Genomic DNA, 25764 nt, shown 5'->3' with positions numbered 1-25764 from the left:
TGATCACTAATTACATGCAGGTGCTAATGGCCCCTGGCTCACTGGCTGCCCCAATCCTGAGAGAGAGACAGAGAGACAGAGAGACAGAGAGAGAGAGAGACAGAGAGACAGAGAGAAAGACAGACAGAGACAGACATACACACACACATACACACACACACACACAGAGAGAGAAGAGAGAGAGAGAGAGAGAGAGAGAGAGAGAGAGAGAGAGATCTAGCTGTCCCCAGATCTGCATAACAGTCCAGGCTGGCCCACCCACCTGCCTCCCTGATGGACCTACACTCAGATTCTGCTCCTCAGACAGAAGGACACACCTCCAAAAAGCCAAAGCCAGCTGGGCACTCAGGCATCATCTGCAGCACTGTCCTCACGGCCCATAGAGGGAAACTCTGAGTGACTCAAACTCACTTCCTGGAGCAGGACACCGAGGCTGAATACAGGGTGTCACACGCCCAGAGATGGTCCAAGGACGCTCCTCCCTCTGGTCCTTCAGGGCAGGCCTTTGTCTCCCTTTGCATTTCCTGATGTGAAGGGCAGAGATAGGCAGGGTTAGACAGCGACACAACCAGACCAGGGTGGGACTGTGACTTAAGCAGCCAGGCAGCTTAGCTCATGGGGTCTAGTACAAGATAATGGGGATTCTGTCACTGAGTCCACAAAGGCAGAGCTGAGGTCTGAGTGATCAAGGAGGTCACAGGAAGCCACCTTTAGCATCCACACAAGCCCAGGCTCCCTGGAGGAAGGATGGTAGGGATGGCTGTCCTCGTACTGAGCCTCTTGTCCACTGCAGTCACTCTGAACAACCAGGTGAGTTGTGGCTAGCTGTCGTGGACCTGTTGGCAGAGATGCGTGTATCCTCCACGCCTCATAATCTGCTAGATAGTTGGTCCCTTCTGAACAGCTCTCCAGCAATGACCCCTTCTCTCCTCTACCCCAGACACAGCAGTCTTCTCAACACAGCCAGATCCCCAACAAGGCTTGTGCCAGCTGCCACCACTGCCCAGGCACCAGTGTTACAACCTAGCGTCTTCTCAGCACATTGGAGTCCTCTGAGCCTCTGACAACTCTCTTTCTCACCCATTTCTGAGGATTGTACCACTTCTGTGCCATCTTAAAACCCCTCTGGGATAGGTTTACTGGGCCTATAGCAGAGAGCTGACAAGTCATACACCCACTATGGGGAGCCAGTATCTCTGGAAAGACAGACACCAAGCGGATAGACATCTGGATGTGGCAGTGACTGAAAATCTGTACAGCAGAGGTGACCGTTCAGTGAGAGAGAAGCAGAATGCAACAGCTGGAAACAGCTTGGCCAGTGAGGCATCCCGTCAACTCAAATACCGCTGCATCAGCCTCACTCTATGGAGAAGACTGCCACTGAGCTGGTGTGCTCTGACTGCCGTCCTGATCTTCAAAGCTGTTTCTCACTTACAGGTAGGCCTCAAGGTTCTGGAGGCACACGCGTCTGGAGGAAGTCTTAGGACAGTAAGAGCAATGGGAAGTGGGTGTTTCTAATATGGAGGAGTCAGGGAAGGCTCCCAGAGTAGGCAACTTCTGAGCAGCATCCTAAAGACAAGGGAGAAACTGGAACGGCTCACTAGGGGAAGAGTTCCCAGACAGAGGGAACAGCCTGAGTCGGCAGCTAAGGCACCATGACCAAGAGGAGAAGAGGCCAGAGACACACTGACCAGTCAGCTCTGCAGCCATTGGAGAAACTTTGGCTCTTCCTCTGAGAGGAGGCTGACAGGTGGCATGGCTCTAAACTGTCTTGGGTTTTAAGGAAGTGCACATTGTCATGGTGTAGACCTTTATTCTAGGCCTATTGGACGTGTAGCCTTGATTTGGCTCTTCACCTGATTTGTAACTTTAGGGACAACAGTTACAACCATGTCTTGTCTGCCACAGAACACGTGGTCGGACAGTCCTCTCAAAATGAAAGTTAACCAGTGAAAACTGGGCAGCATCTAAGAGGCCAAGACAGGCTAGTCAAGGGCTGCATAGGGTGTCCCAGGCCAGCCAGAGAAGGAAGAGAGGACACAGAGGGAGGGAGGACACAGAGGGAGGGAGGGAGGGAGGGAGGGAGGGAGGGAGGGAGGAAGGGAGGGAGGGAGGGAGGAAGGGAGGGAGGGAGGGAGGGAGGGAGGGAGGGAGGGGAATCACATGTCACAGCCCAGTGCCAAGTCCTGGTTTCTCTGCTGTGGAGACGAGCTTGCTGCCTTCTGCTGCTGCTGGCCCCTTACCACCCTCTAGCCTGGACCTCTGCACATTCCTCAGATAGCGGCAGGTGATGGATCGCACCATAGAAAGGCTGCCTTCAGGCATCTTACTTGGCAGTTTCCACTTCCCTTGACCATGCAGGAAGAGCTGCTGGGAGCGGCCTTCTGACCCTACCAGGAAGCCTTCTGCCAGGCACCCTGCCCCCACCCGAGCGCCAGACTCCCCACCTTCCTCCTCCACCCAGCATGGCCTCTCATATGGGACCGTGTGCAAGGCCTTCTGCTCCCTGCCCATAGTTCTCCTTCTCCCTCTGAATCTCCTCCCTCAGCCATTCAGCAAACATGCAGACGAAGTCATCTTCCTGTCAGCAGGCACTTCCATTTGGTGACAGGGGAAACGGAGTATCCCCCGAGGCTTTATTTTGTGGGTTATCCAGAACCCTGTCTTCTGCAAGGATGCCAGGGAAGAACCTGTTTCCTACCCTCGGGATGGCAGTTGTTCAGGACTTCTACCCACTCTGGAGGGCATGGCCTATCGTGAACCCCATTACAAAAAAGGAATTCGTGCTAGATGCAGGGAGAACTTATTAATCTCTTGTGAAAGATAAACCCTGAAACTGGAAAAGATAGAAAGATACTTTGAAAATGCTCTTATTAAGAAAAAGAAAGGGGGGAAGGCGGAAGGAGATTGACGTGATAGGCAGCTCCATTTGTGAACAGCCCTACGTCTTGAGGAGGGGGTGGAACCGAACCGTGTAATGTTCTTTCGCTGTTCAGTCCATGTGTCTGTACCATACACGTAAGGCTTTGAAAAGGAAAAGTCAAAGAGGGATTCTACACTCCCCTCCCTCATTTTAAAACCTGGCCTCCCTCACAACTTCGTGGTGAATAAACAACTTTGTGGCTGCCCTAAAGTTGAGATGGTGACCAGAGAAGGGAGTTGAGTTTATGTGTGGAGGAAGTCACACAAGACAGAGCAGTCTGCAGAGGGGGCAAGGCCAGCAGCCCAGGACTTCATCCAGTCTTCAGGCTCTGAGGCACTAGGGTGCCACTGCTGGTGAGAACGGTGGGGTGTGGTTTTGGGAATGACACTGAGGTATCTTCACAGTCCTCTCTCACTCTCCTTTACAACAGGAGAACATTATGGCAGGACATAATGGGAATTTTGTCCTTTGCTGCCTGGGAATCCTCAGTCTCCTCTGAAAGGTAGGATGGTTCAGTAGCCGTGAATGACAGCCCACCAGTCCAGGTACAGACCCAACTCTGAACCACGCCAAAGATACATGTATGCTCAGGCCCATCCTAAAACTGAACTTGGTCTAAAAGATCACCTCAGGTGGCTGAGAGAGAGCATCATCTGGGTTGACTGTCTAGTGTCTGAAACACAGCAAGTGCTTAGCACATGGTAGCTTTGCCTCCACCCCTGCCAGCGTGTTTAACATCCTGGATTAACTTCACACCTCCTCGAGAGTAGAGACAGCTTGAGCCATGCCTGCTGAACAGATGCTGCCAGTCTGTGAGCCCAAGGAGTAAGCAGTCAGCCATTTTGGCTCCCTAGAGGGGCAGACCCACAGCACCCCACCACCCCACTTCAAGCCTTGCAGAGTCATGAGAGACCCACGGCAGAGCTACACCATGGCTGCGTCTGCCTGTGCTTTCCCCTCCTTAGCAGCCCTGACAGCAGTCACTGCTTGCATTTCACAGAGGCAAGAGCCTGTCTCAGACCAAGCTGGCCATTTGAGCTAGGCCCAAACCTAGCATGGCTAATCTGTCCTGTCTACCCTGTCCATGGCGGAAGTTTGCCTGGGGAGAACCTCTTCCATGCCAATTCATACATTCTGTTGAGACACCAGCTGCATGACCACGCTGTAGCCAAGGGTTCTAGTCAGACCCTCAGGTAGATCTGAGGCCCAAGGCCAGCACAAGAGGAATCCATTTTCTGCAGGAGGCCAGCAGACAGGACCCTACAGTGTCCCTCAAGGCCTGGCACCTGCCAGACACTTGGAATCAATCTTCCTAGGCTAAAGAGACCCAATTGGGGAATGCAGGGCCCAGGTTGGAATGAGAGAGCTCTGGTTTCCCAGGACGCTGCAGCTGAGGAGCAGTAGGTATGGGGTACCCTGGCTGAAGCCCAGCCTCCTCCCCCTCCCCCCTCAGTGGGGGGCCCAAGAGTGCTCACCTGGAGCCATAAACAAGATGGTTCTGAGCCCCACCTGTTGCCTGGCATGTATGCCAAGACCTGCGGGGGTGGGGTCCCCAAAAAGGAAGCATCATCCCTCCTGATGTGCCTATGCCAAACTTTTGAAGCCCTATGAAAGCTTCCAGACCATTGCTCTGCCAAACCTCACCTGCGTGCCAGGCAGCCACCCTCCTCCAGCCCAGCTGGGGCAGGAACAGAAAACCCAGCTAACTCTCAGTAAGCCAAAGCCAGCCTCTGCAGCTTCAGTTTCTGCCTTAGGCAAGGGCAGGGGGCCATTCTGGTGCATCTCAAAGGATAGCCCAGGGGTCTGAGGAGAAGCCTCTGAGCTACCACGTGGTCTCCCTGGGGCCTGGTGGGAAGCATGAGGACTTTCTTAGGGTGCAGGGAGTTGGCATGCACTCCACCCAGGGCTCTCAGCTGTTCTGCGGCTCTGAGCAGGAGTTTGCCCCGAAGCAGCAGGCAGCCTGATTGGGTGGTCCCTAGGGAGGCAGCTGAGTTCCCAGACCCAGACTTCAGGCCTGCCTCCACCTGAGCTGCGAGGTCTGTCTCCCCTGTCCATGGTGGAAGCTCTCCCTGTGGAGAACCTCTTCCATGCCAATTTGTACATTCTGCTGAGACACCGGCTGCATGACCAGGCTGTAGCCAAGGGTTTCTAGTCAGACCGTCAGGTAGATCTGAGGCCCAAGGCCAGCACAAAAGGAGTCCCTTTTCTGCAGGAGGCCAACAGACAGGATGCAAATACCCCTTTCCCAACTGTAGACAGAGGGCGGAGCTTGCAGCAGTTGGGGTTTTTGTAGGGGACAGATATGGAATGGCACTCGACCGTGCCCTGGCAAGGGGAGAAGGGAAGGCTTGGATATTGACCTTCCCAAGAAAGGGTAAGTGAGCAGTTTTTCTTCTCTGCTTCCCTTCTCACAACCACTCCCTCCCTGTTTTTTTTTTTAAATCTTCAAAGTGATTTGCAGAACCGAGCTAATTAATTTCCCAAAGTGGTGGGGCCATCACCTGTCTCCCTCCTGAGTCCCGCCCCAGCCCCCAAGCATCTGGGGAAGGAGATGGCAGAGGGGATAACTCAGCTGGCAGAGGCAGGGGAGAAGGGAGGGCGGGCCGGCCTGCAGCAGCCCAGATGCAGGGAGAGGAGATTAGAGAAGGCAGGAGGCCAGTGGGCAGGCCTCCACCTGCCCTTCCAGGAGCAAGCCGTGGCCCAGATCTGCAGTCAGCTCTGTCCCCGCAGCAGCCACTGTGCCAGCATCACCAGGACCACGCTCTCCACAGAGAGCCTCCTGGCCTCCTCTGCCCTGGGTGAACATTTATTCATCCACCCACTCATCCACACCCCCCTCTCATTTAACTATCCAAGACCAACGCTAACCTTGCTCTCAGCCCTTCTATCCCTGGATTAGGAGCAGGAGTCACATCTTAAGGAACCCGATAGATGGCAAGACAGACTACCAGACACTGGGATGAGTCGTGGACAGGACCAGAGATGCACAGGCGTATGCCGCAACTTCCCTGCATAGACATTTGGTCTCACACTGTGGTTTGATGGTGAAAGGTGTTTGCCAGGGAGGAATGAGTTAGCAGACAAGACATTTAGGCAGAGAGGATGTCAATCACAGAACAAGCAGGCAGAGGAGTCTGGGGAATTGAGTTCCTGATGACTAGGAAAGACAATGAAGATGCAAGACTGTCCACAGGAAGACATGGGATTGTGGGGTCTCAGGCAATGCCCCTGCCTTTGCTCACCCCTCCCTGGTGTACAGAGATGACAGCAGAGTGTGGTCCCATGGGAAACAGAAGGTACTGAGTGAACAAGAGGCGAGCTACCAGGGCTCCAGCCTCCTGGCCCTTCCAGTTGTCTGAGGATCTGGGGGATCAATACTCAGGACCTGGAACCTGGGTTTCATTGACAGATAGGAAGTTTTGCCTAAAACATTAGGGTGGGTTCTCTGTTGCCATGATAAAACACCCTGACTAACATCAGCTCTGGGGAGGAAAGGGTTTATTTTAGTCTACAGGCCAGGAAAACACACAGAACCTGAAGCAGAAATCAGAGGAATGTTGCTGCTGGGCCACTTCAGGCTCACACTTAGCTTTCTTATATCTGCCTAGGGAACGGTGCTACCCACAGTGGACTGGGCTTTCACACATCCATTAGCAATCAAGATAATTCCTCACAGACATGTCTATGGGCCAATCTGATCTAGGCAATCCCTCAATTGAGACTCCTTTCTCAGTTGTCTCAGGCTATTGTCACATTGACAATCAAAGCTAGCTAGCAACAGAACAAGAAGTTCGGAGGTTATGTAGGTAACACCTTGAGCCGGCTGAAGGGCTCACTCTTTGCATGCCCTAACCTCTCCCTTCACAGTCACAGACAGCTGCTCTCACTCCAGTACCACACCCAGTCATGGTAACAGCCAAGCAAAGAGAAAAGGAAGATCTTGCTCCACACATATCCCTTTCTGGGGAGAACCACACCCAGGAGCCCCCAGCAGTCTTTTCCTTAAATCCTCTAGGCCAAATGAAGTCACACATCCTTCCCCAGGCAGGGCCTGGTCAAGGAGAGTAAAGCTACTCAGATTAGCCAAGCTCAATCTGAACCTGTCTCCTCAATTAAACACCACACTGTCACACTGAGGAGTCTGGGTTCTTTAAATAGGAAAGAGCAAACAGAATCTATCTACTGTTAACATTCTAAATGCATTGAAAGAGAGGGAGAGAGAGGGAGAGAGAAAGAGACCAACCCTCCTTCCTCACATTGTGTCACTGACCTTGAGGCATTTTTCTTAGCAGCTCTGAACTGCAGCAGTCAGCTTGTTTTCAAGAGAATTAACTCCATGGAACCACGCCATTCCACCCAGGCATGTGTGTATAAGCCCCGCCTGCACAGCTGGATATCTGGCAGGTGACCCCAGGGAGGGATGGGTAGGGAGTGTCATCACCATGAACTTAGTTGGTGGTTCCAAGTCACCAAAGGCCAGAGTCCCATCACCTGTCGCAGGCCACAGAGGCTGGACCAACTGCAAGGCTGAGGAAGAGCTGGGGACCATTTTCTCTTGGCAAATGAGAGAAAGTTGCTTTGGATGGTAACTTATAGAGGCCACACCCTGCTTCAGACAGCACCGTGGAGAAGGGTCAGACAATGGTAACCGATCTAGACAAAGAGCAGCAGTGCTCGGAAGCAGAGCGCGAGCACAGACAACACCTGGAGTCAGAAGCAAGGCAGGGCGGGGCTGTGCTAGACTCCTCCTTGCAGACTCTCAAATCTGAGATGAGGATGAAGCAAGACAGCCATGATACATGTGTGCCCACACACAGAGGTTGAGGGGCCGGCTTTGGAGTATATGCTCAAGTTCAATTCTGCCTCAGCTGCCTGTGCTATGACCTGAAGGAAGGAGACAGATTCTCGACCCCTTAGTACCTGGTCTCTGGGTTGTGCAGCCAGCACAAGGATCATGGGGAGGCTTGTATGTTTGTGGATTTTCACACACAAGGACTCTCTGATGCAGGGCAACAGGCATCAACTGGCCTTTGATCCTAGTAAATTTTCTCAGATGCATTAATGTGCCAAGTCCAGTGCCGGGGCTGTGAGGACAGAAAGAAATCTCCCTCTGCCCTTATGCCTCTACGCCTCACACCTTTGTTTAGGTACTAGGAACTCCTTGGTATGAGCCTGGGCCAAACAACTGTAATGAAATGATTTATTGGAAAAATCGAGAAGTGCTAAAAAGCTAGAAGGAACCAGGACCTGGACATTTTGAGGGAACGCAAGCAGAATACTTTCCTTCTTTCTTAGTCTTGCTTGGAGCAGAGGCACTTAGGGCTTAAGTTCTGCCCTGGTTCTGCCGCTGGCTGCTGGGTGACCGAATAGATTATCTGTCTCTCTGGGCTTCAGAGTCTTAAGCACCCAATGGGTCCACGGTGCGAATAGGAACACCACAGGAGAATGGAATGAGCCCTGGGGTGGCATAAGACTGATGGGGTCGAGCTGAGGACCAGGAACCCTGCAGGGCGTAGCCCCGCCCTCCTCCTGTCAGGCCCTAGCTCCTGATTGGGAGTTTTGGCTCTTGCCTAGAAAGCTAGAAGGTTGTGTCTCCTCACTCAGTCCTGAAGGCCTGTGTATCTGCAGGCCCTGAAATCTCTGAATCAAGTGTTTCAAAATCCCCAGGGAGGAGTCTCCGGCTTGAGTGAAAACTCCTACTGTGCGTGGTAGCACCTCACTGTAGTTAAGTGTCCCCCAAAACTGTTATTGGGAGAAGCCAGGGTCTTGCAGCACGCCTGCTGCCTAGCCCTAGACTGTCCCGCTTCTGCCCCAGTGAAGACAAGCTGTGGTAGCCACTAAATTCCATCCTGCTGATGAAGGTCAGCAGACACAGAAGAGGGTGCTGCAGGCCACAGCGAGAACTAAGGATCAGAGTGCAGGGTGATCTCACAGGCAGGCAGGCAGGCATCTTACTTAACTGGTATTTCCTTTGGCCCTCTTCCTTCTCCCTGCCTTCAAATTCACAGAATCGGAAGAATTTTAACCCTTGGTTGTATCCCCTCTGGGGATACAAATAAAATAAAATAAAATAAAATAAAATAAAATAAATGACCTACAGATATATTACTAAACTCAACACAAGAAATGAGAAAAATTACTGACCACATGCTGAATATAGACACTAAGCATTATACTATATGTGAACAAAAACCATCCCATAAGATTATCTTCTAAGATCATCATAAAGCCAAGAAAATATGAAAATACAGACTACCTAGGAATTCACAGACAATATCAGCCCCAGAGAACTAAGTGTACTGTAAGATATCAGAAATGTTAACAATGGCCCAGTGTGGAAACAGTTCACAGTCATGGGTAGGGACATTTAATGATGCAAAAGAACTCATCCAACCCTACATACAATTTGAAACAAAATCCCAACAAATTTACCTGGTGATTTTGACAGATTAATTTTAAATTCTATTTGGTTTTAAAAAAATAAGAAAATTAGACCTAACATAATTAAGAAAAGTTATTTTAAAAAAAAGATCAGCACCTAACATTCAGTTGTGTTCTTACACAGCAGCAGCAAGCAGCAGGAGCTCTGGGGCTCCAGCACAGGACACCAACCACACTTCCCTAGAACATTCCAGGGTTGGGTTCCAGGCCCAAACTTTCCCCTCCCCCTTCCAAAACACAGGAGGTCTAGAGACAATTCCACTTATAAAGAAACAAAAAGCGTAAGCCACACAGGGATGCCATGAACAGAAGGTGTTGAAGCTTACATCTGGGAACTGCAAACTACTATCAAACAGGACTAGGAAAAGACAGCCCGTGGCCATCATGCAAAAGTGGTTGGTGCTGTCACCATGGCAACAAAGCCAGCTGCTCTATACTTTCAACGCAATCCAGATAAAAATGTCTAGTTGTACCTCTTGCAGAAATTGACAAGCTGATTCTAAAATGTGTCAGGAAATCCAAGGGAACGGGTGCCTAATGTGATCATGAAATGAACTGGGCTGGGAAGCTTCCAGACATATTCCTAGTGGTAGGTACACACAGGCCAGCACAGCAGTGCAGAGCAGGATAGAAAAGTTCTGTGTCCATCACTGATGGGCTTCAGACAAGGACACCAAGACAGTCTGGAGACCAAGGAGCATGCTTACCAACAGCCGCTTTGAGAACAACTGCTGTCCACACTGCAAATGGACAGATGTGGAACCAACTTCAGATCACATTTGAAAATGAACTCAGAATGGGGCAAAGCCATCAATGTGCAAGTTAAATAAAAACCCTAGAAGAAGAACACTCAAGAGAAGGGCTGTAGTGTTGGGTTAGGCAACAGTTCCTTTAGCACAGGTTACCCAAGGGAAACACCAATGAATTAGACTTGATCAAAATTACAAACTCGTGCCTCAAAGGAGATTTGAGCCACAGCATTTACCTGATGGAGGGCTAGTATCCAAAAACAGAACGCTCACAATTCCACAGCAAAACGAAACGAAACAAAACAAAACAAACAAACAAAAATAAAATGTAAAAAAAAAATTTGAACAGAAACTTCTCCAAAAAAAGACCCCATAAACAAAAGATCTAAAACATCAGCCATAAGAGAAACATTAATCCAAACCACAAAGGAACACAACACACTCACAAGGGTGAGTGTCATCACTGGACAGACAGCAGCACGTGCTAGCAAGGATACGGGAATTAGATCCTCACACATTCCTTGTAGCAACTTGAAGTAGTGCAGCCCACATGGAAAGGTCAGGCAGTTCTTCAAAGCATAAAAGTTAAAGTTGTCACATGACCCATGCTTACCACCTTGCTATTCACTCAAGAGAATTGAAGACTCTCATTCATAGAAAAGCTTGTACATGTGTGTTCAGCACACCATTATCCTCAGTACCCAAAAGATACAAGTAAGTCAAACATCCATCCACTGATGAATGGTTGAGTCACACAATGGAATATTATGCAGGCATGAAAAGGCATTAAGTACGGCACATGCCAAAACAAAGAACCTTGAGAACACTAAGCTACTTCAAAGCCTGGCACAAAGGCCACATGTGTATATATGTATGTGTGTATATGATTTCATATGCATGAAATCCTGGCAACAGACAAATTTATCAACACACAAAACAGATCAGTGGTTGCTATGGGCAACAAGAAGTACTGCTAATAGCAGGGTTACTTTCAGAGAGAAAGTTTCTGCCATGGCAGAACTGTACAGAAATGGGACAGTACAATTTAAAATAAGTTGAATGGAATGTGGAGTGACTCACAATAAAAAAAAAAAAACACAGAGAAAAAGATACAAACTATCTATGAATGAAAGGAAGCCAAGGACCAAGACATGCCAGAAGAGAAGCCAGGCTTGCCTTGCCAGCTGCCAACATGCCCTCTCTCTCTCTCTCTCTCTAATCTCAAGATGGGACACCTGGCTCCTTGCTGGCTTGGTGTTCCTACAATGCTACTGTGTCTATCTACTTACTTAGGGAGGGGCCCCCTTAAAAACACCACTGGTAACATTCCGTAGATGTTTGCAGGTATCTCCATCCCCTGACCTACAAGGTGATAAATCATTCTGTCAGAGGCACAGCAACATTAAAGCCCTGCCCCCAGACATGTAACAGTCTAAGGACACCCAACATTCAAGGAAATAGGCCGGAGCTAGCTGGTCCCAGATCTGCCTCTCGGACTGTGGTCCTTGGGCCTTCAGGGAGACATCAGGCACACAGCAGCATCCCGGCCCACTCTGAGTCCCTGTGTCTGGGATTTCCCCACACGAGCTTCTACAAACTGCTAAGAAGCATTGCTGCAAAAGTTACCACAGACAATTGCACAATCGGGACACCTAGATGGTGCAGTTGACTCTCTTAGGTGGACTGCTCAAGAAGAGGGGTGTACCTGGATGTCTTCAAGATGCAGAGCTGGGGTCTGCATCCTGCTAACATGCTGAAGCCATGAGGGTTTACTCAACCCTCACAATTATGAGAAGCTCCACTAGGTGCTGACAGCCATGGGATAGGCACCCAGAGAAGAGGGCCATTGGGGTTCTGCTGGAGTTGGAGACTGGACCTAAGGGATGCCACATTCCCGTCCTGAGGAAGTAAGAGAAATGCTGTTTGGATTCATTTCTCAGTCACACCTGGCCAAATCGTCCTGGGTTCAAACACATTGCAGAAGGTTCTTGAGTTATCAGATTCTGTCTGTCATCTGGAAATGCTGGGATGAGGTTCCCAAGGTTGATTTCCAGGACACTTTGCACGGTCCGAGCTGTCACAGAGACAGCAGAGAGAACACAAGTGTTGTACTTTTGCCCAATTTTATCCACTCTGCTGGCCCAACGGACCTTTTAGAGCAATTAAAACCTGGAGTCGCTCTGGTCAGCAGTCCACTAGTATCAGATAGTTTAGGCCTGCTCTGCTCCGGTTATGTAGAACCCACGAAGAACCTTGTAGCTGTGGAGCTCTGTGGCATGGCTTCACGGCCTTTGGATGTTTATGGAGTCATTCTTTCACTGTCCAGAAAACCAGACAGTCACAGGTTCTGGCACCAGAACTGTGTTAAGGCAGAGGCCACACCACTCCTCTTCACGTCAAGACCCTAGGCATATATTTAGCAAGCTGCCTGGTGTCATTTTGTTCTGATCTGGTGAAGCAAATCTTTCCCTTCTGACCTGAATTTAAGGTCGTAAAAGAAATAATGTCATGCATACTTAAACCCCCAGCATCAGAATGGTGTTGATGACAACTATTCTGCCAGCCAGATCTCACTGGGGCTAAACCTCAGCATTCAGCCTCTGGCATCCCCACCCGCCACCCTCCCCTGCACACTATGGGTATGACTCTGGGCACAGGAATCATCTGCTCACTGTCCTTACACTGTCCACCCACTGAGGCCTCAGCTCCTTGCAAACATCGGTACCGGAAGGTGTCAGAGGGTCTGCCTGGTGACAAGCTTGCCGGCCTGACTTTCTCAGTGGTCACTTCAGCCTCATGCTGGGGATGAAGCAGCAATGAAGGTCCCAGGCTATGCTCTCACTGGCTTTTCTGCAGAGCCCTGGGCATGCAGAGTGATTACTATAGCGGGTGAAGCTCACTGTATCGCTCTGACTTACTGGCCTGAAATGATTCCACCACTTCAGTGGCTGGGGTACAGCCTGGTGGCATAGCACATGCCTGGCATATATAGGAGTGTCTCTGTTCAGGGGGCTGGAGAGATGGCTCAGTGGTTAGGAGCACTGACTGCTCCTTCCAGAGGTCCTGAGTTCAAATCCTAGCAACCACATGGTGGCTCACAACCATCTGTAATGGGGATCTGGTGTCCTCTTCTGGTCTGAAGACAGCTACAATGTACTTACATATAATAAATAAATAAATCTTTTTTAAAAAAAGAATCTTGAGAGACCTGTTTGGTTTTTTTTTGTTTTTTTTTTTTTTTTTAAGAGCCTCTGTTCAGGCCCTTGTACCACACGAGAAGAAAGAAAAGGGAAAGAGAAAAAGAATGGCCCCTTCACCCATTTTAGATGTGTTGATAACACCTTGGTCGTGTAGATTGTCTCATCACAGCTGGTGACACTTGACTACAGGCAGTTCACTGATGACTTCTTCCCGACAGTCTGCTTCCCCATGCCTGAGCCATAAACATCCCCCAAACCCCGCCACCCTCAGGGGGTTCTGAGACCCTCTCTCCTGTCTTCACACTCAGCCTTGTGATTGCATTTTCCTTTACATCCTCACCCACACTTCACAAATGAGAAAGCTATAACTCAGAGAGATGTAGCAGCTTTCCCAAAGACACACAGTGAAGATAAGGCAGCCTGGGTGCTGAATCCATGCCTCCGGCCACCCTCTCAGGACCTGGGCCTCAGGAAGGGATGGATATCAGTCCCAGAGTCTGTGCAGAGACATCACTGTGCGAAGGACCAAGATGTATGAACGGCCCTGTCTTTCTCTTCTCTGTATATTCCATCTGCCCTACAAAGATAGATCTTCAGTATTCATCACTTAAAAAGTAAATACAAACAAATTTTACAAATATAAAGCTAGTAGATGCTTTAAAAAATAAGTAGAATTCTTTTCTTTTCTTTTTTTCTATTTTTTTTTTTTTTTTTTTTTTTTTTTTTTGCTAAAGACAATTACGTCTTAGCCTATCTTCTGTTGCTATGACAAAGCACAGGAAACTTGGTAATTTATAAAGGAGCTCACAGTTCTACAGGCTGTGAGTCCAAGAGTGCACGGCCACACCTGGTGGTGACCCTGTGCTGTGTTACAACACAGCAGAAAGCAGAAAAACAAACACCCTGAAGGGACAAAGCTGATAGCCCCCTTTTAACCCAATCCACAATTGCAGGCACTAACCCAGTCCCATGAGAACAGCATTAATCTCTCCTAAGTACCACCTCTCAAAGTCCTGCCACCTTTCAACCCACATATGTATGACTTCAAAGGGACAGATCATATTCAAACCAGAGTACGCTACCAAATTTTGGACCTCACATTAGTTAAAGGAACTGCTGTGTGGGGTACAATAGGGAAGTCGTGAGCAGTGCCTGCTGGGCAGCCTCGTGGATCATTTGCAGATAGGCAGATGGGTGCCTGGGAGCTCAGCACATGGTCTGACCACCAGGGGCTCGGGATTAGATCCAGGGCCTACTATTTATTGTCTTACTGCATTGTTCCTCAACACACCTAGCCTTTTACTCCCTGCCTCATTCCTACCTGGACCCCAGGCTCAGGCAGTTCTTAGAGACTCAGAGGAGAATCACCCAGCCCCAGAGGAGTCCATGGTGACAGATTCAGACAGAGGCAGTATCTGGACAAAGAAACTGTCTCCAACAGAGCCTGTCAGATGCACTGGAGTCCTGGTTGGCTTCCTGGAGGAAAGGACTTGGCAAGGACCTTCTTGACAGCAACAACTTCAGTTGAAGCAGGGACCCAGCAAGCAGTGAGGCAAGCCAACTGGGTTACCAGTGTGCACCTACTGTGTGATGAACACTGTCTGAGGTAGTAGGGATACAGTAGTGAACCAGCCAAAAGACAGCCTCTGAACTCATGAAGCTGACAGCATTGTAGGGTGGGGGAGACAGTAATTAGTAAAATATATGGTGGTTGAGAAGATGAGGAGCTAACAAGAAAAACAAGATAAAGCAGGACAGGTGGGCAGCGAGTGCTGGGGGCTTTGGAGTGCATTCCCGAGAAGGGAGCGCCCACGACAGGACTTAGGAGGCCAGGAAGTGGCGGAGATGCAGGCAGAGTCACAGGCAGGCGCAACAGCTTTCGTGCAAAGGCCCTGGGTGAGAACAGGGCGTGGGTACTCTGGAAACAGAGGGAAGCCAGCAGCCTGGACGATACTTACAGGCTGAGGCTGATGATGCTGGCCTGCTGGCCATCCTGGGAGCTTTGTCTTGTCTCTCACAGAAGTGGGAGCGGTGGGGACATGATTCCAGTCCAGCTGCGTGTTTTCTGACTGTAAGGGACAGAGCAGGGAAGATGGACCGAGAAGCTACGTCAAAGCTCAGGCAGAGCTGCAGGCTCAGACCAGGACAAGGGAGGCTCCTGTAGCTCGCCTCACCCTTCTCCAACCTCTCCTGCACCCAGGCCCGAGCAGCGTTAACTCAGAAAGCCCTGCCAGCTCCCCCCAGGAAAGGCCCAGGCTAGCGGAAAGAGACATTCAGAGCCCGCCAACCCTGCAATTAGTGATAAGATAGATTCTTCCCCCTGACAGGCATAGGAGATACAGGACCTGTTATTACCCAGCATAATTACAGCGTCTAGGCCAAGGAGCGCCCTGCAAGAGGAACAACCTCGGCCTGTGCAGTGAGCGCTCGTCTCCTCCTCCTTCCTGCTCTTCTGCAGAGGCAGAAGCATTCAATGGGCCTGGGGTCAGTACTCAGACTCTTTCAAGGGCTCCAAGGCAGGCTTAGCTTTCTCCAGGGCTGGAGTCACTTCCCTGCATATGAAATGGCACCATGGGAAGGCTGAGTGGCTCTGATTGTCCTGGCTGGGTCTCTGTCTCCCTGTTCCAAGCCAAACCTGAGTCCCAGTGACATCTAGTGCCAGCGAAAAGCTACCAATTTATTGGCTACCCCAAGCACATCTTGGCATTTGAGCGGATGAAATATATTTGGCCTCAGTTTCCCTGAGTTAAACACCCAGGCAGGCAAATGAAGCATCTGCCAACCTACTGTGTGTTGGTGCTGAGAAAACACTAATGCATGCTCTTTCCACCACAGAGACTCTCCTTAGAAGCAAAAGAGAACCCATGAACTGAGGTGCCTACTGTGCATTTCATTCATGATAGGTACATGAATATCTTCTTATAACCCACCTAGGAAAGAGAGCGGTGCTTGCCCAAGAGTCACCACCACTGTGTGTGTGTTTGTGTGTGTGTGTGTGTGTGTTAGTAAAACCTTGTGGACCGCTGCTAACAGAGTCAACTGTGTGAGTGTTGAGCAGACACTGGTGGGTCTTTGGGCCCAGGAACTTTTTGACATAACAGATAAGCCTCTCTTCTGTCCTGATCATTACAGAGAAAATCACCCTTTGGTACTTGTCTGTCTCTGGTGTCCTCCATACTGGTCTCACCACCTACTAACCAAGAAGACAGAGGTGAGGCCCAGAGACAGAGGAAGTAAAATCCGTTTGTGTTGCCTCTCACTCACTGTACAGGTTGATGGGAGTTTATGTGCAATTTCCCTGGGTGTTTTTTAAGATAGTTTATCAAATTTCCATTTGCTAAGAAGCAGATGTGCTTAGAAGAAGGACAGTTCCAAGGCACAAAAGGGCCAGTGCAGGCCAAGGACACAGGGCTGGTGACACTCGGGCAGTCTCCACAGCTCGAAGCCTGATGATTCTCCCCTGAACTGTCACCTGCTGCGGTCTCTGCCACTGAGGCTTGTCATGTTCCCTGGAGCCCACCTCCTCCTCCTCCTTCCTGCAAAGAGGGAAGCACTGGCCACAGGGGACAGCTGTGGACCTGGGTCCCTGCCAGGTGTCATGCTGAGTGAGATGTCAGAGTGCTGTGGCTTCTGGGAGGCTGATGGGCTAATGAGGGGGCACCTGACAGCCCTGAAGACCTGACATGTCTATTCTCAGGAAGCACAACATCTGGTTTTAGGCCGGCCTTCTCCACACCATCTGCCCGCCCCCTCGATAGCCTAGCAGGGTCCACCTGACAGATCTCCCTCCTGATATCTTTATTATGGCTTTGAAAAGTCTCCATGGGGGCTTCTGACCCCATCCCCTCCTAGAGAAATGCTCCCCAGGGCATTGCGATGTAGGTCGGGTTAGGGTCCTGGGCAGACAGACTGCTCCTCTGTCACTGGGACTGCTCTGTAAATAACAGAGCCTCCCTCCCACAGAGGTCCCGCTGGGCCAGGGGGTGCAGATGCTCACAGGACACGCTCAAGGCGGCGGCATTTCTACACTTCCTGACAGAGGTCAGCCTGAGATGAGCTTCAGGAAGCAACTTTCCGAAAACAAGCCCTAAGTGGATTCGTGCCGCCGGGGCTGGGCCTACAGTGGTCTTCAGCAGTCTCTGACTCTCTGTGCTCAAGCTCTCAGAATTACACAGACAAGCTACCACACACCAGCTCCTTCATTCTCCAAGCGCATACATTGATTTCTGGAACAAATGAACGTGTTTATTCAAGAAAACCACGCCATAAAAAGACTGGAGAGGCGTGTGTTAGAGAAAGAGCACGTGTTGGCGCTATACCTGTGTCAGGACAGCAGCTGGCCTCAGCGAGAGCCACCCTTGCTACACAGGCACCCCTGAGCACAGCGTGGAGCAAGGGCTGGCATTCCTGTCACACTTTGAATGGCCTCATCTATAAAGTCCAGAATTACCCTGGCAAGATTCCAGCCCCTCCCCTGGCTCCACACATCCCCAAAAGCATGAGTGCCCAAATGCTATCTATCGCTAGCAGAGAGAGGTGTGGAGCATCACGGGCTGGAGCGGCTGCACCAGCCCTGGCTATAAAACTTTGAACATAGGCTACCCCACATACTCCAGGGTTTCCTGAGCAGCCGTGGATGGCAAAGAAGCCTGAGACAGCACGCACTTCATGTGCCTTATAAGCCTGCACTGAGCATGCGCGGACCTTTCTCTGTGTCATTATCTACACAATGCGGCATAACAGCTATTTAGCAGCATTTCTCCATGTCATTATCGCTACACAATACAGGGAGCAGCACTTAAGCATACTCTAGCTTGTATGCTGCTGTGGCATTGTGAGCACTCTAGCATGTACATGAACAAAGGGATGTGTGGGTTACAAGCACAAACCACACTATTTCACAGAAATTGCATGGTGGTAACTAGGCTTCGTGGTATGGTGGTAAAAACCCAGTGACACCCAAAGGGTTCTCATTAACTGTCACTTCCTCAGCCTTTGCACGCACCCACCCCAGAGCTTGCCTCTCCTTTGTGCAGATGAGGAGCAGAGTCCCACAGGCACAGTGATGGTCTCAGGACCAGAGCCAGACATAAGCTTTATCTTAGTCTTAGTGGTCAAAGACAGGTCTCATATCCCACAGGAAGCTGGTACTCACCTGCCTACTGGAGGTTAGAAGTTCATGGGAGTGGCAGATTGGCATATGCCACAGCATGCTGCAGGTGGCTTGCTACAGATAGCTGCTGTCCCCCTCACACTGCTTATAATAGTAGGCTAGACTTATAGATTGTTGCCCAACAGCACATCAAGCACACTGCGTGCATGATAAGTTATATGACGCTATGTAACCCCAGTTCTGTATCTGCAACTCACCCAAGAGCAGATGAAACACCGTTTTAAAAACTGGCATCAGCTCTGAGCATGTGAACTTCTTGTCAGCAGAGCCGCAATCTGCAAGCCCTTTTACCTCACATTTTGTGCTCCAAGGCACCTATGGTTGCTTACAAGTATGTGGGAGAACATTTGGAGTTTCTGTGCAAATACCTTACATTAGATGAGGGACTTGAGCAGCTGTGGGGTTTGCAATCCATGGAGGATGCTGAAACCAACACCTCACAGATTATGTAACAAAAAAAATGTAGAAGGGGAGCTGGAGAGGGCGCTCAGCAGTGAGGCGTGCACGTGCTGTTCTTCTGGAGGACCGAGTTCAGTTCCTTATTGAGTAATTCACAACTGCCTGTGACTCCAGCTCCAGGGAATCAGGTGCCCTCTTCTGGCCTCTGAGGTTACCCACATACATGCACACGCACACACAGACACACACACACACACACACACACACACAGAGAGAGAGAGGGGGGGAAGGGAGGGAGGGAGAGAGAGAGAGAGAGAATAAAAACAAGGAATAGAGAAATGGCTCAGCAGTTAAAAGCACTTGCTGTTCTTTACAGATGACAAAATGACAGCCTCAGAGCCCAGCACCTATGTGGTAGCTTTTATCTGGCTATAATTCTAGTTCCAGGATTTCTGACACCCTCTCCTGACCTCTGCAAGTACCAGGTACATCCACATGTGGTATACTTACACACATGCAGGCAAAACATACATATTTTTTTTAAAAAATTAAAAATTATTAAATAAAGAAATCTTTTAAAAAATGAAGCATGCTCTTATTTCTATAGTGTCAGAATGAATGGATGAATAAATGAATGAATGAATGAATGAATATGATGTACACACTGTTATATTCTAGTTGTATTTGTACATTATTGTCTCAAAAGACACACCATTATTTTAAGTTATAGTTAGTGCTCCCAGAGCTTTTAGTATGCCCCTGTACTGTTCCTGCCTAGAAGGATCTTTTAGATTATATAAGATATTCAATTATATTCTATAGTAGATCTGATAGAATCTAACTGAATATCCCAGGTAATCCAACAGGTATATATAGGATATATAGTTTGTTGTATTAATTATTGAATCTCAATCGGATGTTTCTGCCCCTCCCTAGATCATTCAATCACCAGATAAAAGACACAAAACCTTTATATTTATGGTAAGCTTTTAAAGCATTACAGTTGGAAAGATAGCTACCCTCTAAGTTATTAATAACCCTGAAATATGACTTGTCATGATTCTTCTGGGCCATGCCTACTCCCACTGGGCAGGTCTCATGGCCAATTCTCACGATAGTTTACTCCATGATGCCTTCTCTCTCCACCTTCCCTTCTCCTCTCCCTCCTTGCCCTCCTCAGACCCCAAGCCCAGGAGTGAAAACTCTGCCCACCTCTCTTCTGCCCAGCTCCAGGTTGTCAGCATCTTTAGTCAACCAATAGTTTTAAGTTAAGGAGCAAGATCACATAGCATCCCGTGCATGTGAAGATTCTTGTCCCTGAGGCAACCAGGGCCAGTATTTAGCATGACAATACATAGCAACAAACTAAACTTCTGCAACAGTTAGTCCAAACAGTATGGAATTCAGTCAGTTTTGCTCACGCCTGGCTCATAAAACAAAACAGACAGACAGACAGACAGACAGAATAGAGAGTTAGACAGGTCTGAATCTGTCCACACAATGTCCCTATCTGTCCTTTCCTATGGAAGCCTCAGGCTTCCATAAAGACACTATATGAAAGTACTCTGAGATGGTAGGCCTCTAATTCACTCATGGCTTCATCTGTGCGATGTGTTGTGCTGTGTCTCTGCGCTGTGGCATCATGGTGCCTGCCCCGCGTGTCCCATGTGACCAGAACACACTGTTCCTACATGAGGAGTTTCCTCTCACGGAGAGTCAAACATCACCAACAATCCCAGAGGTAGGTGTGATACAGAGACAGGGAGAGTCCTCTTAGATGGGGTGATGGGAAGACATCCTGAAGAGGCAGCAGTTGGGGTAGGATCTGCTGTGGATTGGATCTGGAGAGCTCACAAAGGCCTTGTGTTGAAGGTTTCTTCCCAGGTTGGCACCACAGGAATGTGGTGAGAATGTGAGAGGTGGACCCCAGTAGGAGAAGGTGAGGTCGAATGATGTGCCCTTGGCAGGGAACAGGAGGACTCTGGTATCTTCCTTTCCTCTCCCCCATCCTAACCATCAGAAAAGTAGGATTCCCCACCATGAACTGTCACCACACTGCTAGATTAAGAGCAACTGCACCAACTGACCAGAAACTGGAAACTCTAAAATTGCCAGCCAAAAGCAGCCTTTCATCTTTTAATATTGATTGCTTCAGGTATTTTCTATAGTAATAGAGAGCTAATTAACACAAGACTGTGACATCCTATTAGAAAAGCATCCTAGGGGAAAGTGCTCCAGAAAAAAACCTATGCAATTGCTGGACAAGAGGCTTTATTTCCTGCTTATCCATTTATTTTTGAGACTGCCTTGTTATGTAGCACAGGCTGGCCTCAAACTCATAACTTTCCTGTCTCAGTCTCCCAAATGCTGAAGTCACAGGCCTGTGTCTCCATGCTTGGCTTTGCTGGCTGAGTTTTAAGCCAACTGGACACAAGGATGATACCACCATGACAAAGTGAGCTGCTTTGCCCTCCATGGGTCTCACTGTGATGTGCTATCAAAAGTGAGGCCCAGGTGACTGAGGCTGCAGCATGCAAAGCTTGCATCATAAGGTGATATGCTCAGGAATCCTCTCTAGTGACCTAAGCCAAATGCCTACACAGAGTTACTATATTATCTAAAATGTTTAGCAAACTATAGGACATGAAAAATGATTAAGTACAATCAACATTCAGGAAGAAAAACAACAACACAACAAAAATTGCTGGGTATCCCTTGAATTTGCTTAGCTAAAAAAAAAAAAACTTCAAAGGCAACAAAGTATATTTAAAGAACTAAAAAGACAATGACAATAGCGGATCAATACAAATGGATATTGATAAAAAAATTTAAAATTTAAAAAATGGATATTGATTAGGAGATATAAATCACCTTAAAAAGAAACAAAATGAAGTTCTTGAGTTGGAGAATGCAATTACTGAAATAAAACAAAAGTTACCAGATGAGAGTAACAGCTGATTTGAGACCACAGATAAAAGAATCGGCAAACATGGAGTTTGCGAAGCCGAGCACTCTAGCTGAGGAACTAAACAAGTATAGACTGAGGAGAAATGAGAAGAAATGAGCAGCACCTCAAAGGCCTGCTAGTATGTAACAAGAGTTTCAAACAGCACAGACAAAAGAACAGAGAAGAGGAGGAAAAATGGCCCAAACACCCCAAATAACAGATACATTGTATATCAAAGAACTCAGCATCCCACTGGGAACGTGCAAGGCAACACACAGAGAAAGATCACCAAACTCTTGTGACATGGAGAAAAGAAGAAGAAAATCTTAATGCAGGCAGAGGGGAAGAGAAAAGTCCTGTTCTGTGGTATGACAATTGCTGGCTTCTCCTCAGGAACAGAAGACCATGAGGAGAGGAGCCAGAGCCAAGTGATGAAGGCAGAATCTCTCCAGCGAAGACTTCTATATCCAGCAAAACTATCCTCCAAATTTCAAGTCAAAATAGAAACATTCCCAGGTAAACAAAAACTCACAGAGTGCATTGATGACTTTCACCCTTAAATAAAGTTCTGTGAGGAGTCTTTCAGGCTAAAAGGAGACTCCAGAAGTTATTAAAAACCTCCAGGAAGCAATAAGAAAACAGCAAAAATGGCGAACAAATTGCTCTAAAAACGTATTTCTCAATTCTTTTTTCACTTTTTTAAGTGCTGAGAGTAGGGATTGGGGCTTCTGCATGCTACAGGAGTGTTACCCCTGTGCTAGGACCTGTCTCCTCTTTCCCCACTGTCACACAAGCCTGACAACCTAAAACAGTGGGAAAAACCATCTTTACAAAGTTGTTCTCTGACCTCCACACATGAGTTCTTATGTTCACACGAGTGCAATACACACACACACACACACACACACACACACACATTGATGGTGGTGATAATAATAATTATAATTACAATATCATAATACTGTGTTGTTTGGTTTAGAGCAGACACCAAATTGTGAGTATAAAATACAAAATATAGTGAAATTTTGCACAAATTATATGTAAATAATAATACAAAGGAGAGTGGAATAAACAAGCCTCCACTGGAACAAAGGTCATGCCTCACTCATTTTAAGTCAGTCAATTACATTGATGTGAATTGTAGTTGTTTAAGATGCATACTGAAATACATTGAGCAACAATTAGAAAAATAACTTAAAGGGACTGGGCTCAGTGGTGAAGAGCATTTGTTCTTCTTGCAGAAGCTTGTGGCTTGGACTCTCGGCTCTCACGAGGTGCTCACAACCGCTGGTCAACTCCACTTCCAGGGGCTCCAATGCCCTCTTCTGGCCTCTGCAGCCACAGTGGGTATGTGGTATAGAGCCACACATGCAGGCAAAATATTTTCATGCATAAAACATTTTTTAAAGGTGGCAAACTTTACCACAGCTCGTAATTACACAGAACGAGCGATCTGAACACCCAGATACAAAGACTGTTGGACTGACAGCAAAGGAGAACTCCAACAGAAGACAAACAGGCTTTGGGGAACAGGGAAAAACCTACACTGTAAGAACTGGAGCTACAGAGCAGAGAAGCTCAATCACTGTATCAGAAATAAATAAATTAATAAACTCTATGACAAGAAATATTGCCAGAGCTAACAATAGATGTATCAGGATAATACAATACTCAACTACAGGAAGAAATACAAATGTATAGACACTAAGCAAGCACTTCAAAATAAAAGAAATAAAAATTACAGTCAGAAGAATAGACAATTTTACTATAATAGTTAGAGAGGAGAACTTAGCTTTAGAACCAAATAAGAACATTTTGTAGAGACAGATGAGTCAATCTATCAGTAAGATGTAACAATTATAAACATAGTTGCTTCTAAGAGCCCCAAATATGAAATGGACACAATTCAATAATGGTGTGGAGGATAACAGAATAGCACTATAAACTGAGAAGCATATGACAGAAGACTCATCCAAACAGCTTTGGAAGATTCATCTCAAGCTCAGAGGGAACATGCCTTAGGACTGAATTCCACCAGGCCATACACCAAATCTCAAAACATTCAGAAAACTGAAATCTTACAACTTTCCTTCTTTAACTGTGAAGAAATTAAATTGGAAATTAACAACAAAGAATTCATTTGGAGACTCTCCAGCCAATTGGAAATTAAGCAACACACTTCCCTATTTAGCCTCGGAAGACACATCTTTATATCTCTATAGGAGAAGTCCAGCAGAGCCACCATCACAACTGTCAGCAATGTATGTCAATGAAGTATGTGATTTAGAGAAATGAGACAAATTACCATCAGACAACAGTTACGAAAGGAAATTGCAGTGGCACACACCAAGTGGCATCTGGGTCAGTGTTACTAATGGTTTAAGCAGGCATGTCCAGTCTTTGACTCGGCAATATGATATTGTTGTCTATGTCTGTCTACACAGCTTAGCCTCACAAACACAGAAACTGAATTACAAAAAAAGCAAACAAACAAACTTCACAATGTTTTAAGCCCTTTGTTGCTTTTCATTGAGATGAATTTATAATCACCTTGGGGCATGTGTAGCCCACAACCCATAGCTCATAGAAACTGTGGCTGTATAATCACACACTATTATGTCTACGTAATGAAGTTGAATATATCTCTCAGCCAGGTTCCACCCTCTGCAAGGATCCACCCACTGCAAGACTCCACCCTCTACAAGGCTCCACACTTTGCAAGGTTCCATCCTGACAGGGTAGAAAGGAACAGCAAGCAAAGGAACTAAGGAAGACTAAAACTGTTCACACAGGACAAAACGGAGAAAAACGGTGGCCCATTCTACTCTCAAAATACAGGTAGACAGCTGCTTCATATATGAAACAGCATTAGGACAGTGAAAGGTAAGCGAAAACACCCCAGCTACAAACTTTAGGATCCAAGAGACAAAGCATTGCATTAGATGCAAATTAAAAGACAGATTCCCACAATAGTTGCAAACACAGCACAACTGTATGCTTTCTACAAGAAACTCACTTCAACAGTAAGAGCACAGGTTGGCTTAATATAAGAGAATGAGGAAAGCCCAGTACACAAACACTGGTGAAATAAAAAGAAAGTATCAGGTAAAGACACAGTCTGCTAATGATGACTATGGAACGCTGGGGACTCAGAGCATGCAGAACAAAGGAAGGAACAGACCAGAGAACTCCAAAATAGCCCTGATTATGGATAGCTGGTCTATGAGGGAAATGCAGAAACATCATCCTCCCAACTAAACTCCTAGACAGAGCAACTAGAACTAATTGCACATCTTATACAAAACTCAATGCAAAGCAGGCTTAGGGTACAGCTTAACAGCAAAGTTCCAACTACCATAAGGCCCTAGGTTTATAGCAATAGTGCCTGGATTTTTAAAAATCAAATAAGTAACTTAAAGTTGCACCTCAAGCACTTAGAAAATCAAGAACAAATAAAATCCATAATTAACTTGGAGCAGAATGAAGTGAAAGTCTACAAATCAAATAGGATAATGAAACTTCAAACAGTTCTTTGAAAAGATAAGGCAAACAAACTTTATCTAGACTAACCTAGAAAGATAAAGTCCAGATAAAAAGAGATGAAAAGGGAGATATTACAACAGATACTCAAGAATTAAAGATTATCTTAGAAAACTATATTGTAAAAAATTAGATAACCCAGAATAAATGCACAAATTTATGGACATAAATGATCTCCTAAAATTGAAATAAGATATTTTTTTAAAAACCTGATCAGATGAATAACAATGAGATTGGACAATAAGAAAGTCTCCCAACGCATAGAAGCCAGGAGCTGGATCGCTTCTCTGATGAATTCTAGCAAACATCAGATGCTCTCCACCTTTCCCTTTGAGACAGGGTCTCTCACGGAGCCTGGAGTTCACCATTCAGCTAAACCATGTGAACTCCAG

General features: G+C 47.5%; 1 long non-coding RNA gene across 1 annotated transcript; it reads left to right on the top strand.

Moving 5' to 3' along the window:
* Positions 1–590: 590 nt before the first annotated feature.
* LOC127678954 (uncharacterized) lies at positions 591–13255 on the top strand. Its single transcript, XR_007976654.1, has 3 exons — positions 591–810; positions 941–1437; positions 3354–13255. It is a non-coding gene; the product is annotated as an uncharacterized LOC127678954 (long non-coding RNA).
* The last annotated feature ends 12509 nt before the right edge of the window (positions 13256–25764 follow it).

The sequence above is a fragment of the Apodemus sylvaticus genome, chromosome 2 (assembly GCF_947179515.1).
Source record: "Apodemus sylvaticus chromosome 2, mApoSyl1.1, whole genome shotgun sequence".
Taxonomy (NCBI): Eukaryota; Metazoa; Chordata; class Mammalia; order Rodentia; family Muridae; genus Apodemus; species Apodemus sylvaticus.
The sequence above is the reverse complement of the archived record's forward strand: the minus strand, read 5'-3'. Positions and strand labels throughout refer to the sequence as shown.